Here is a 15190-nt window from a genome sequence, read left to right on the forward strand (position 1 = left end):
CCGACCTCTCCCCCATCGAGCATGTTTGGGACATGCTTGGACAGAGGTTACGTCAACGTCAACAACGTCCTGCCAATGTCCAAGAACTTGCTGCTGCGTTGCAACAGGAATGGGACAATCTGGACCAAAATGACCTTAGACGTCTCATTAGGAGTATGCCACGTCGGATCAATGCTTGTTTGGCAAACAGAGGAGGATTTACCCGTTACTGACTTGGTTGTGATGCTGTGGTAACTTTGCTGTTTGACCCCGGGTATCATTTTACCCTTATAATGGTCAGTCTGTGCCTTACTTAGTCTAACGATCATTTGGAATAAATCGATGAATGTGAACTTCATTTCATTTTGTCATTTGTTTCTTCGTCAGTTTCATTAGGTGACTTTAATAACACTTAAAAATCAAATATAACTTGAAATATAGGTTTATCCCCAAATGATCTCGGCTGCTTTCGATATTGGCATGTAACGGATCGAAACTTCATGGATTATGGCCCCTGATTGTATGAAAATCACGTTTTTAGCTTGTGGACCCTATAGAGGTCACAACTTTTATCCGATTTTGTTGAAAATTGAAATGTTAGTTTATAACCCAAAGATCTCGGTTCCTTTCGATATTTGCGCATATCTGACCGTAACTTCCTTAATTATGGCCCCTGATTGTACGAAAAATTGCGTTTTTAACTTGTGGACCCTATAGAGGTCATAATTTTATCCGATTTAAAAAAACGTATTATTATATCACTGTTACACCCCAAGGACGGCTGAGTTCGAATTTTGTGAAAATCCACCCAAAACTGACAGACAAAATGGCCGCCCTTCGTTCTCAAATAGCGTAAAAATATGGTATATCAAGGCTGTGGATCCTATAGAGGTCACAATTTTAATCCGATTTTGTTGAAACTTGAAATGTAAGTTTATAACACAAAGATCTCGGTTCCTTTTCATATTTGTGCATATCGAATTGTAATTTCCTGAATTATGGCCCTTGATTGTAGGAAAAATCACTTTCTTTTTAGCTTGTTCTCTATCCATCTCTCGAAAATGTGGGCGTATCCTGCCTGGCAGCCGCTGGTGGTTGATTAAAATCAACAGCTTCAATCTCAATGTACTTAGTGTAGACATGTTCAACTTTTCAGAAAATTTTCCATTCCAATGAAATGAAATTTTTTTCTTGACTGCAATAATATAACGGAATTGTGATATTAATTTCTTTTTCAAATAATGCATAATTTAATTCTTACTTCTATATTCATCAATATGGCTGACTTTATACCATTCATTGATTTTGATTTTAATATTTTGATTTAAACCACTTAAAGTGATTGCCCTAAGCAAGAATGGTCTTGACTGTACTATTATAATCTTTGAGGTGCCAATAGGCTTATTAGTAGAAAGCTCGAAATAAAGATTTATACATTTAACAATGCAGTCAGATCAGTGCCAATCAAGTGTTGACGCTTTTATTTACGGCTTAAAGCTTATTAACTAATTCTATGTTATTGTAAAACTTTTACCCAATGAAATTTATATATTAATTTAACTTCTTACATTTGATTCTATAAATTTTTATCCCTAAATTTATCTTTAATCTGATTTGTTGAAATGATTGTCTTTTTGTCTGTATGCAAATTAGTTTGTTTAAAAGACCCCTACACAGACAGAAGAGATGATGAAAATATACAGGGAGATCAGATGAGATAGGAGAGAAGATTAAGATGTTTAGTAACCCCTTGATATGATCTTGTAAATAAAGTATTTTTAAACTGTATCTAAAGTAATTTTGAAATGGATTTGGAATTGGACTTATAATGCAGTGACCACCTTCACTATAATGCTTCTCCACAAATGAGCTATACACCCCCAATCCTAGCTCATCTACAAATATTACATATGTATCACCTGGGTGCATATTCCAACGCAGAATAGCCCCGAAACACGTGGGTGATAATAATATCAATATCGGGTGAAGCCATAGGCCTACTGATACTATTACCAGTACTAAGTGTAAATCTGCTGCTAACACCTTTACACGTAATATGAAGTAGGTAGATGATTTAGTCTTCTGTCGTACTGATTTTTTTTTTATCAGGCCTAGGCCTATAAAAAATTTCACTTGAATTTATATTGACAATTCAATGATTCTATTTTAAGTAGGCCTACCTGTAAGTAAACTTACCAACATCAACAATTAACCAACAAAACTGACAGTGACAAAGTCAAGACTTCTAGCTAAAAAAAAAAAAAATATTGTAACATGTAGATTACAAAACAATGACAACTTACTGCTGATTGAAGCAGAAGACTGTACCATCCAGGCGTTTTTATTTCTGTTTTGCTGTAAACAGACATACACGTCATAAGCTGGATGAATAGGACTACATAACGGCTCCGGAATTTTGAATGAGACATGCTGGTTTACGTATGTCACCAATAGGGGTGATGATTTTCCGTTTCAGAAAATAGCAAATTCCGTTTTAAGTATTTTTAATTCCGTTATTTTCTGTTTCAGAGCTGACCATATTCTGTTTTTTCGAGATAAAATGTTATTTTATGAATAAATGAATAAAACATCTTAAATTGCCTTTTATTACAAAACGGATCATTTTAAACCAATGATAACAAATGTTGAATTGTGAATGACTTTTAATGTTCAATGACTAGTTATTCTTTAAACCTGTTTCCCGAATTAAATAACAGAAAATTACATCTTGTGAGCTCGTTTCATCTTTTTAGCAGACGAAGCCATTTTTCTCAGCTGCTAGTTGTAGTCGCAATTTATCCAGACATCTTCGTAGTTACTACCGTTTCTTTGAGAATAAGGGCTGGATTCACAAGGCTACGGTATATTTGTGATGTCACGTGGTTAATGCGGATAAACACGAGTCACGAGCCCGGCAGTAAAATAAGAAGTAAATGAAACGATTTTTACTTTTATGAAGTGACAGAAGTTTTTTTTAAAGACATATATACATTACAATGTTTAATTCAAGTTAAACTACAAGTAATTGTATACAGGGATACATGAAAGACAGGTTTTCGTTTCGATTAAAATTATGATTCCTAAATGATGAAATGAAAGTAGCTAAATACTAAAATAGACAGTAACAAAACCACGCGATATCATTCAATATTTCCGATTTTTATGAATAAAAAGATGAAATACTTGGATAACTGCAAAATTGTTTTGAGTTTGTGTTTAGTATCAGCAAATATCGGCTTTTCCGTCTTTTTCCGTGTGAGATTTCAAATTCCGTTTTGAGTGGACAATTCCGCAATTTCCGCGTTTTTTCCGCGATCAAGGAAAATCATCACCCCTACACCAACATGACATTGCAATAACGCAATAGAAACTGTTTTTTAAAGTGGAGAAATGAATTTCCAACATCATTTCGTGAAAATCGGCCCAAAATTGACAGATAAAATGGCCGCCGTTCGTTTTCAAATAGCGTAAAAATATGGTATTTCAAGGTTGTGGACCCTATAGAGGTCACAATTTTAATCCAATTTTGTTGAAACTTGAAATGTATGTTTATAACCCAAAGATCTTGGTTCCTTTCGATATTCGCGCATATCGAACCGTAACTTCCTGAATTATGGCCCCTGATTGTACGAAAAATCGTGTTTTTAGCTTGTGGACCCTATAGAGGTCATAATTTTTATCCGATTTAAAAAAACGTATTATTATATCACCATTACACCATAAGGACGGCTGGGTTCGAATTTCATGAAAATTGGCCCAAAACTGACAGACAAAATGTCCATCCTTCGTTCTCAAATAGCGTAAAAATATGGTATATCAAGTTTGTGGATCCTATGGAGGTAAGTTTAAAACCCCAAGATCTCGGTTCCTTTCGATATTCGCGCATATCGGACCGTAACTTCCTGAATTATGGCCCCTGATTGTACGAAAAATCACGTTTTTTAGCTTGTGGACCCGATAGAGGTCATAATTTTTATCCAATTTAAAAAAACGTATTATTATATCACCATAACACCCTAAGGATAAATGAGTTCGAATTTCGTGAAAATCAGCCCAAAAATGACAGACAAAATGGCTGCCCTTCGTTCTCAAATAGCGTAAAAATTGGGTATATCTAGGTTGTGGACCCTATAGAGGTCACAATTTTTATCCAATTTTGTTGAAACTTGAAATGTAAGTTAATAACCCAAAGATCTCGGTTCCTTTCGATATTCGCGCATATCGGACAGTAACTTCCTGAATTATGGCTCCTGATTGTACAAAAAATCGCGTTTTTAGCTTTTGGACCCATTAGAGGTCATAATTTTTATCCTATTTAAAAAATCGCATTATTATATTACAGTTACGCCCTAAGGACGAATGAGTTCGAATTTCGTGAAAATCGACCCAAAATTGACAGACAAAATGGCCGCTGTTCGTTCTCAATTAGCGTAAAAATATGCTATATCAAGGTTGTGGACCCTATAGAGGTCACAATTTTAATCCGATTTTGTTGAAACTTGAAATGTAAGTTTATAGCCCAAAGATCTCGGTTCCTTTCGATATTTGTGCATATCGGACCGTAACTTCCTGAATTATGGCCCCTGATTGTACGAAAAATCGCTTTCTTTTTAGCTTGTTCTCTATCCATCTCTCGAAAATGTGGGCGTATCCTGCCTGGCAGCCGCTGGTTTTTTTAATATTATCAAATCCCGTAAATGACACCTCATTTGTATTTTGATATGAATTAAATGTATTCCACAGTTGTTTAAATTAAAAAAATAAAAATTTGTATTTAAAACTAGAACTGCGATGCAGTAATGACGGGTTTCACCGGTGCCCCGTTACCCTTGAACATATGTCACTTCCGGTAACGATGAAACCATTAAACAGGTTTCCATTTAAGCATTGCACAAATCACATAAAATGTACGCAGAATCAACCAAATCCGGCAATATCAATTCATTGTATACATTCATTACATGTAAGTGATCCTGACAACATTACATTACTTCCGGTGATAATGAAAATGTTAAATTAGTTTCATGAAATCAGAAATAGCATAAGGCATCACATGGTGAAAATTTTATGTAAATCAAATAATATTTGCCACTTTTATAGACCAAAATCCTTGAAAAGTGACTTGTAGAAAATCGTCTATTTCTCTGCAGCCGTACAAGTTAGAAACCATTTTTTGGTATTTGTATGATCGTGTGGGTTCATTCTATTTGTTGATTGGAATCAAATATCATAATTTTAAAAACAATACAAATCAGACTCATTTGAATAAAATATCTGTTTTGAAGGCTAAAACTACAGTTTTTGCCACAATGACGTTACTTCCGGTAACACTAAAAGTGTTAAATTACTTGTATGGAATCGTAAATGGCATTAGGTATCACACACGGGGAATTTTATGAAAATCGAACAATAATTGACACTTTTATGGACCAAAAACCTTGAAAATTTACCTGTTGAAAATCGTCTATTTCTCTGCAACTGAACAAGTTAGAAACCATTTTGTGATATCTATATGATCGTTTGGGTTCATTCTATTAGTTGATTGGAATCAAATATCAAAATTTTAAACAAATAACAAATAAGACTCATTTGAATAAATTACTGGTTTTGAAGGTTATAAATACAATTTTTGCCCAAATTACGTCATTTCCGGTGACATTGAAAATGTTAAATTGGTTTGACCTTGTTAAAATTGACATTACGCATCAAATGGTGTCACTTTTATGAAAATCGAATAATAATTGACTTTTATACAGGCAAACTAGCGTAAAAAGTGACTCATACAAAATTGCCCATTTCTCGGCAACTGTTCATATTACAAATTAATTTTCACATACATTCTCTTCGTATGGATTATTGCTACTAGTTTATGAAAGTTGCGAAGAAATATTTTAAAATATGAAAAGCCTGAATGGGTTGTGAATAGCTCATTTTTTCACCTTTTTTCACCTTTAAATCGAAAATTCCGAAAACGAAATAAAAATTAAAAAAACTGAGCTCGACGATTTCTGCGCATTAACAGGGCAAACCCTTTCAGTCATACCAGATTTGAAAAAAATAATATTTGCTTTCAAAAAGTGGTACCGAACTCTCAAAATTGCAGTTTTTGCTAAATTTATGTTACTTCCGTTGCCAAAAGGAAAATGTACCGGTAACAAAAAAATGACATTTTGGACCGCGGAACATATGAACTTTGTTTTATCCAAATCAAACAATAAATAATTAATCCAGGACTGGAAAACTGAATTAGCCAATGGGGGCCAAGGAAAAATACGGTGACAAAAAATGTTGACATTTTTTGTCAAATCAGATGACCCTTTAACCCTTGGTAAAATACCACATAAAAATATTCATTAATTAAAAAGTTTTTCGTAAAAATTTAAATTTTCAAAATTTGGCGCCTAATATCTCCAAAGATTCGTCGAGAATAAAAAATCCAAAGAACCTTAGCTATGTGCCTTGTCTCTGGCCATGTCAAAATGTATCAAATATTACAATCAGACAATTATTGATAACATTACGGCAAAATATTGAAAAACGACAACTTCAGTGATTTCGGACATTTCGCATTGTCGCCGAATGTTGGAAATAGATTTTAAATTTAAGTCAAACCCACTTTCCCAGTAAAACCGAAGACATCGAATCGATCCGACAAGTAGTTTCTGAGATATGCTCAAATGGAAAAATAATAATAATAAGAATAATAATCCGAACAAAAACAATAGTGTTTCACACTGGCTACACACTACAAGGAAATAGGAAAGCAACTCGAAAATCTAAGACTCGACTACTGTACTACATAGATCAGAGTATAAATAGAGAGATAATAGCCGTCCCCAAGTTTTATCGCTTTGTCTGTAGGTGTAACTATGGAAGGATAACGTTGCCAATATTATTTTATTGTTCACGGTGCAAACTGCAAATGTCAGTAGTTCACAGTACGTATTTTAGTTTTACAATTTACAATTTCCATTGCTCAACATTACCAATGTCACGGTGTTAAAATACAGAATACACTTTTCAATAATACAAAATACAGTATAATAGTTATTTTGCACATTACACTTCTGCATTCTGCATCTTGCATAATAGAACCTTGCATAGTAGAACATATACCTAATATGGGATGTACGACGAACGTCATTTGCATACGGAAAAAAAACCGGACTATGACGGAAATTAATGATTTACGCGATAAAGCCATAAGGCCGAGGTCATTAGAATGGGACAGTACTCGATTTTGTTAGTCTTCAACATCCAGACTCTATAATGTAATCAGTTCGACGATTAGAGAATTCTGAAAGATAATAGTCTGGTTTAACGAGACTATTCTTATTTGTTCTCATCGGTAAAAAAACAGATATTTCAAGTGAATCAATTACTTGTTAAAAATTAAATTGAATATCTTATTTAATTGACAGGTCTCTAAAACCCTTTTTTTGGGTACCGGTAAGGTTAAAGAATGTTATAGTAACCGAGCGGAATCTCTCGCCCGTATTCCAGCTCTCGGATTCGAAATGAAGTTAGCACACATATTCCTAGTGCCAATAAAAACCTAGATATAATTATCACGAAAATAATTGTTACCTTTATATTAGAAAATAACATTTTAAGGCATATTAATGCAAAGTATATAATAATATGTAATAGACCCCCCCTCCCCCCAAAGAAATTTGCTGAAATAAAGATCTTGGAGCCACCAAAGCTTGTTTAGAAGTTATTGGTTATGTGCGCAGTGAGCCTACCCTAACTCAATTCCCCACATATTTAGTACGTTTACGGTAATATATCTCCAAAAGCCAGCATAGATGGCTTCTGGATTTTTGTATTCTGTAGTTTATTCATCCCTTGACTCTGTAAAATACAAAACATGTTGCCACCAAAGCTGGTTCGGGTGCTTTTTGATGTAACGTGGGCGTACCCCTTGTTTATTGTACCCACGAACCCTGCCTCGAATCCGGTGCTGGGAACTTTCCGGTGGTATAACTCGATACCCCAACATAGAAAGTTAATGAAATTTGGCATGTTCACACCTTATGCATCTGTCGATTTGGTGAAATAAAGATCTTGGAGCCACCAAAACTAGTTTAGAAGTTATTGCGTGTGCAGTGAGTCTACCCTAACACGATTCCCCCATATTTTTAGTATGTTTACGGTAATATATCACAAAAAGCCAGCATAGGAGGCGTCTGGATTTTTGTATTCTAGTAGTTTATTCAACCCTTGACTCTGTGAAATACAAAACAGTTTGCCACCAAAGCTGGTTTGGGTGCTTTTTGATCCAGCGTGGACGTACTCCTTATTTATTGAACCCACGAACCCCGTCTCGAACCCGGGTGCTAGGTACTTTGTGGTGGTATATCTCGATACGCCAACATAGAAAGTAAATGAAATTTGGCATGTTCACACCTTATGCATCTGTCAATTTGGTGAAATAAAGATCTTGGAGCCACCAAAGCTAATTTAGAAGTTATTGTGTGCGCAGCGAGCCTACCTTATCCCGATTCCCTCACATATTTAGTACGTTTACGGTAATATATCTCTAAAAGCCAGCATAGGAGGCTTCTGGATTTTTGTATTCTAGTAGTTATTCATCCTTCGACTCTGTGAAATACAAAACATTTTGCCACCAAAGTCAGTTTGGAGTGCTTTTTGGTGCAGTGTGGACATACCCCTAGTTTATTGCACCAGCGAACCCTGCCTCGAATCCAGGTGCTGGGAACTTTGCGGTGGTATAACTCGATACGCCAACATAGAAAGTAAATTGTCCTGTTCATATCTTATCCATCTGTTGATTTGGTGAAATAAATATCTTGGAGCCACCAAAGCTATTTTATAAGTTATTGCGTGCGCGATGAGCCTACATGTACCCTAACCCGAACCCCCCATGGTTTTAGTATGTTTACGGTGATATTTCTCTAAAAGCAATCTTAAGAAGCTTCTGAAAATTTGTATTCTAGTAATTTATTCATCCCTTGATTCCATGAAACAAAAAAACATTTTGCCACCAAAGCTGGTTTCGGTGCGTTTTGATGCAGCGTGGACATACCCCTTTTCTGCTCAGTTAGCCTAGTGTGCGATATTTTAGTATGTTTACGGAAATAGTATATTTTTTTTTCATGGGGGGGGGGGGGTCTATTACATATATACTATGCATTAATATGTCGTTTTCTAATATAAAGGTAACAATTATATTCGTGATTATATCTAGGTTTTTATTGGCGCTAGGAATATGTGTGCTAACTTCATTTCGTATCCAGGTGACCTTGTGGCTTTATCGCGTAAATCATTAATTTCTGTCATAGTCCGGACTTTTTTCAGTATGCAAATGACGTTCGTCGTAGATCCCATATAAGGTATGTTCTACTATGCAAGGTTCTATTATGCATTTGTCTATTATGCAAAATGCAGAAGTGTAATGTGCAAAATAACTATTCCACTGTATTTTGTATTATTGAAAAGTGTATTCTTTATTTTAACACTGTGGCATTGGTATTGTTGAGCAATGGAAATTGCAAATTGTAAAACTAAAATACATATTTTGAACTACTGACATTTGCAGTTTGCACCGTGAACAAATAAATAATATTGGCAACGTTGTACTTCCATAGTAACCGCTATTGGGCAAGAAAGTGATGAAACTGATAACACGCAGATGTACGAATTAAAGGGGTATTGACAGTGAAATAGTGTATTGTGAGTAATAGTGTTTATTGTCCCCCGCCTTTCGAAGAAAGCAGGGGACTATTAAAATGGGTTCGTCCGTCTGTCTGTCTGTCTGTCTGTCTGTCTGTCCGTCTGTCCGTCCGTCCGTCCGTCCGTCCGTCCGTCCGTCCGTCCGTCCGTCCGTCCGTCCGTCCGTCACACTTTTTGGGACACAATAACTCTCTTCCTAATTGAGCTAGAATGTTCAAACTTGGTGTATGTGTTTATTAGGTCAATGCCTTGATGGAGTTCGAAGATGAGCATTTTCCGCTTAGGGTAAGCAGAGATAAGCAATTTGATTGGTTGATGTTTTGGGACACGATAACTCTCTTCCTAATTGGGCTAGAATGTTCAAACTTGGTGTATGTGTTGATTAGGTCAATGCCTTGATGGAGTTCGAAGATGAGCATTTTCCGCTTAGGGTAAGCAGAGATAAGCAATTTGATTGGTTGATGCTTTGGGACACGATAACTTTTAATTGAGCTAGAATGTTCAAACTTGGTGTATGTGTTTATTAGGTCAATGCCTTGATGGAGTTCGAAGATGAGCATTTTCCGCTTAGGGTAAGCAGAGATAAGCAATTTGATTGGTTGATACTTTGGGGCACGATAACTCTCTTCCTAATTGAGCTAGAATGTTCAAACTTGGTGTATGTGTTGATTAGGTCAATGCCTTGATGGAGTTCGAAGATGAGCATTTTCCGCTTAGGGTAAGCAGAGATAAGCAATTTGATTGGTTGATGCTTTGGGACACGATAACTTTAGTTCTAATTAAGTGAGATTGATGAAACTTGGTGTATAGATTTATTATATGAATACCTTAACTAAGTTCGATAATGAACATTTTTTGCTGAGGGTAAGCAGAGTGATAAGCAATTTGATTGGTAGAAACTTTGGAACACAATAACTCTCCTTCTAATTGAGGTAGAATGTTCAAACTTGGCATAGGTGTCTATTAGGTGAATGTTTAAACTTGATGTATATGTAGATGTTCATTAGGTGAATGTCTTGACTGAGTTCAATAATTAACATTTCGAGCTGAAGCTAAGCAGAGCTAATCGATTTCATTTGTCGATGGTTTGGGACAAGATAATCTTGATTCTATCTGATAGAGAGTGATGAAACTTAGTGAAAAAAATAAATGTGCGATTAATTAATATGTGTCATCTATTTATTTTGCAATTTCGGCGGGGGACATCAGCCTCACTGTTGGCTTGTTTTGGATGTTTGCATCCAAGGGCCACTATTCTGTGTTGGGAAATAATATCTTCAGCCTTGTTGATGTTGAGACTACTATGCAACAAGATGGGTGTCACTTTACCTTGCCCTTAAAATGTTTATACCCCTAAGATCATGGTTCCGTTTGATATTATCGTATGTCGGACTGTAAGATCCTGGTTTATGGTCCCTGATTGTATGAAAAATTGCTTTTTAGCTTGTTCTCTGTCCATGGAATAGCCTGTCATGCAATTTGAAATTTCACACAGCTGATCGGAAATCCCCTACGACGAAGCTAGATAGAATCCTGTATCAGTGATATCCGGACATGGATGAATCAAACCAAATCAAAGCTAACAGAGAGATAGATTTTATTACATAAAACACCCTTTTCGGGCAGCATTACCATGGCCAAAATAGCATGTACCAACCAAATTTTATTTTTTGAGCAATTGCTTTAAAATTTTGCAGAAACAAGCCCCCAAACATTAGAATTTTAAAACAGTTTAAATTTTTAGAATCAGACTTACAATCTATACTTTTTTTTTATTCAATTTTCGTTAATTTATTTTTTGGTCCGAAATCGAAATCTGATCCCAAAAGTGGTTATTTGATTTCAGTACAATGTAAAAAAAATTTTTTCGATGAATTGACATGAAACTTTGTAGAATATAGTGTTGAAAATCGGATCAAGATTTGTGATCCGAATACTTTTGTTTGCTATCCGAATACTATTCGTCGGATAATTCGGAAACGTGAAATTCTTGAACAAAATCACATCAAAAGTTCATATACTCATAATTTCTTACTTATTGCAATGTCTGTGTATGCCGAGTATGAAATCTAACTTTCGATTTGATAATTGTTTGAGCTGCGAAGAAAAAAAACGTGCCTACCTTTAGCCGCAATTATTAAGACTATCCATGATATCCAAAAAAATCAACGAGGTGAATAAATTTGTGTATAACTACTCCTGTAATCCGCGGCCCTCCCACTTATCATTTTTGCTCAATCAACACCAATGAAAAAAGTAAAATAAAAACATCTAACATTTATTCCGCCAAGGTCGTTTGCCTCATTCTGATAATCTACTGCTATTGAACCAATCAGTAAGTGAGAATATACGTGATCTAGGTCGTTATGAATAAATTACATGGCGGGAAGTCTAAACACAGTGTTAACTTGTATCCCGTAAACCCAAGAAGTAGTTGAAATGTGGCCGTATATTGTTACCGCCCCTTTCCGTCCGTCTGTCGGTCCGGCGACCACAAGCTCTAGAGGCTAAAGTTAATATCCGATTGACTTTAAATTTATATACAGTGTTTAAGGCCATGAAACGAAGAATCCTATTGATTTTCAGCGATTTCTGATAATTACTGCTAGATTTATAGCCCTTGATCACTTCAAAAAATCTTGTGGATGCTCTAAAGGCCAAAGTTAATATCCGATTGACTTTAAATTTATACACAGTGTTTAAGGTCATGAGACGAAGAAGCCTGTTGATTTTCAGCGATTTCCAATAATTACTACCAGAAGCCTATTGATTTTCAGCGATTTCCGATAATTACTGCCAGAGTTGTGGCCCTTGATCACTTCAAATAATCTTGTGGCGCTCTACAGGCCAAAGTTAATATCCGATTGACTTTAAATTTATACACAGTGTTTAAGGTCATAAGACGAAGAAGCCTATTGATTTTCATCGATTGGCTGATAATTACTGCCAGAGTTGTGGCCCTTGATCACTTAAAAAATTCTTGTGGACGCTCTACAGGTCAAAGTTAATATCCGATTGACTTTAAATTTATACACAGTGGTTAAGGTCATGAGACGATGAAGCCTATTCATTTTCAGCGATTTCAGATAATTACTGCCAGAGTTATGGCCCTTGATCACTTTGAAAAATCTTATGGATGCTCTAGAGGCTAAAGTCAATATTCGATTGACTTTAAATTTATACACAGTGTTTAAGGTCATGAGACGAAGAAGTCTATTTATTTTCAGTGATTTTCGATAATTACTGCCAGAGTTATGGCCTTTGATCACTTCAAAAAATCTTGTGGACCCTGTAGAGGCCAAAGTTAATATCCGATTGACTTTAAATTTATACACAGTGCTTAAGGTCATGAGACGAAGAAGCCTATTGATTTTCAGCGATTTACGATAATTACTGCCAGAGTTATGGCCCTTGATCACTCTGAAAAATCTTGTGGACACTCTGGAGGCTAAAGTTAATATCTGATTGACTTTAAATTTAGACACAGTGTTTAAGGTCATGAGACAAAGAAGTCTATTCATTTTCAGTGATTTTTGATAATTACTGTCACAGTTATGGCCCTCGATCACTTTAAAAAATCTTGTGACGCTCTAGAGGCTAAAGTTATCATCCGATTGACTTCAAAATGATACACAGAGTTTAAGAGCTTGAGACGAACAAGTATATTGATTTTCAATGAATTTTTATGACTTGAACAGCTAAATCCATGATATTAAAAGTTTTGTATACTAAACGTTAGCTTGGGGCAGAACTTTATAAAAACGAAACAAATTATAATGGTTTTCTGATAATTACTTCATGAGTTGTTACTCTTAATCAGATTTTGGTGTATTATAAACGTTTCATTACCGAAAGAAGTAAAAATATGCGACAACACTTGTTGACTGCCCGGACGATTTAGCTGCTGTGGGTGTATGTTTCGTTGCCTGGCAACCTATCTTATGTAATAATTGATTCATTCAGAAAATTCGGGTGACAAAGAAATTTTTCCGGCAAATAGGCTCAGCCCCCCCTAACCAACCCCAGACCCCCAACTGCCAACTCCCAACTGATATTGGCTCCCTACACTCATATAGGTCCTTACCTTTTGTTCCATCCGATTCTGTTTGTTGAATCAAATATTGTTTAAACTGTTGTTCCCCCTCCCATCCGAACGACTGGGCATTGTCCTTCCAGCCCACTCCCATCCCGTACCACTGACCGGGCGGGAGGGGTGGTGCATGGGGTTGTCTTGTACATGTACATATCTAATCTGTGTAAGTGTAGTAAATGTAAAAATGAAACAAAAAGACTGTTAAAGAAACGAATTTGATAATTATACATGTAGTGACAGTGATTGTGATAACGACCAACTTTGATGACATTTAAAGTTACAATTTCATATTTTCTAAGAAAGTCAAAACATATTTATTTCTATGTCTTTTGCTCAATAGGTTTTCAACTCACTATTATATGATCATACAGTAGGTTATCTTTATCACTTAAAAATCTTCACACCGGAAATAATAATACGTTACACAATTACACCCTATTCTTTACCTATTCCCCAGCATGGAATAGCTATCTTCAAATGTTTGAATTTGAAGTTGAAAATGATATTTTTGCCAATTTCTCAACTGGCAATAGTGAATTATAGGATTAATAGGATTATTCTTTAACAAGGTAGGACTGTTTATACATGTACATTTAGATACCATCTATTTTAGGGCTTTATTTTAATACATTTTAAAAATATGAAATTGTAAGTGCAGAGTAACTGCGTAATTTTGATTTTCAATATTGTTTTACTTACATAAATAATTAGTTTTTTTTCTTGTATCTATATTTGTTAGCAAATTGCACAATTATAGATACAGTTTCAGTTTAAATGTTTGTAATTCGACGTTAATTATCTGAACTAGAGGTGTACAGCTACCTGTAGTAAAAATAATGTAGGGTCTAATTGAAAGGGTATGTGGGCGTGGGTTTATGGTTAACTGGAAAAAATCATGTGGTTTCAATGCGATTCACAACACTACAAAAGTACACAAGAGTCCGGTCTCCATTACTTCATAGACATACATGTATTGCTCAACCAATGTCAACATATATCTCCTTGCTCATCAGGCTAGGCGCTCCGCCCATAATTTCTGGGTAAACACCCGCTCACCAACCCTTGGGCTTGTGTGCTCACACATGGTGTTGTGCGTCATACAGCTTCAGCAGTCAACACACACCTGAAATACTGTTATCAACTTCACAATTGTTAGTATAAATATAGCATTTACTTGAAAATTATCACAATTTTCATCTGGCCCTAAATCGAGTTAGTGCAAACATTTTGCTTGGAACTCTCTGGATTTGTGTTCCTTGTGTTATAAGCTTTCCAAAAATGTATAGTTTGTTTATTAGGGAGGATCATGTAGCGGAATTGTGTTTCTAAGCAAGCTAGAAATTTTGGCTGCAGGCTTAAGGGATTTGAAGCAAACTTTTGACAGATAAGTTATTTTGAATATGATTTTAGTACAAATATATG

The 15190-nt window shown here is 35.5% G+C and overlaps 1 protein-coding gene across 2 annotated transcripts in view; it reads left to right on the plus strand.

Moving 5' to 3' along the window:
- Positions 1-15190, plus strand: part of LOC126820660 (DNA polymerase alpha subunit B) — a 157203-nt gene that overhangs the window by 4401 nt on the left and 137612 nt on the right. The gene's annotated exons all lie outside the window — the stretch shown is intronic.

This window comes from Patella vulgata, chromosome 5, assembly GCF_932274485.2.
Source record: "Patella vulgata chromosome 5, xgPatVulg1.2, whole genome shotgun sequence".
NCBI lineage: Eukaryota > Metazoa > Mollusca > Gastropoda > Patellidae > Patella > Patella vulgata.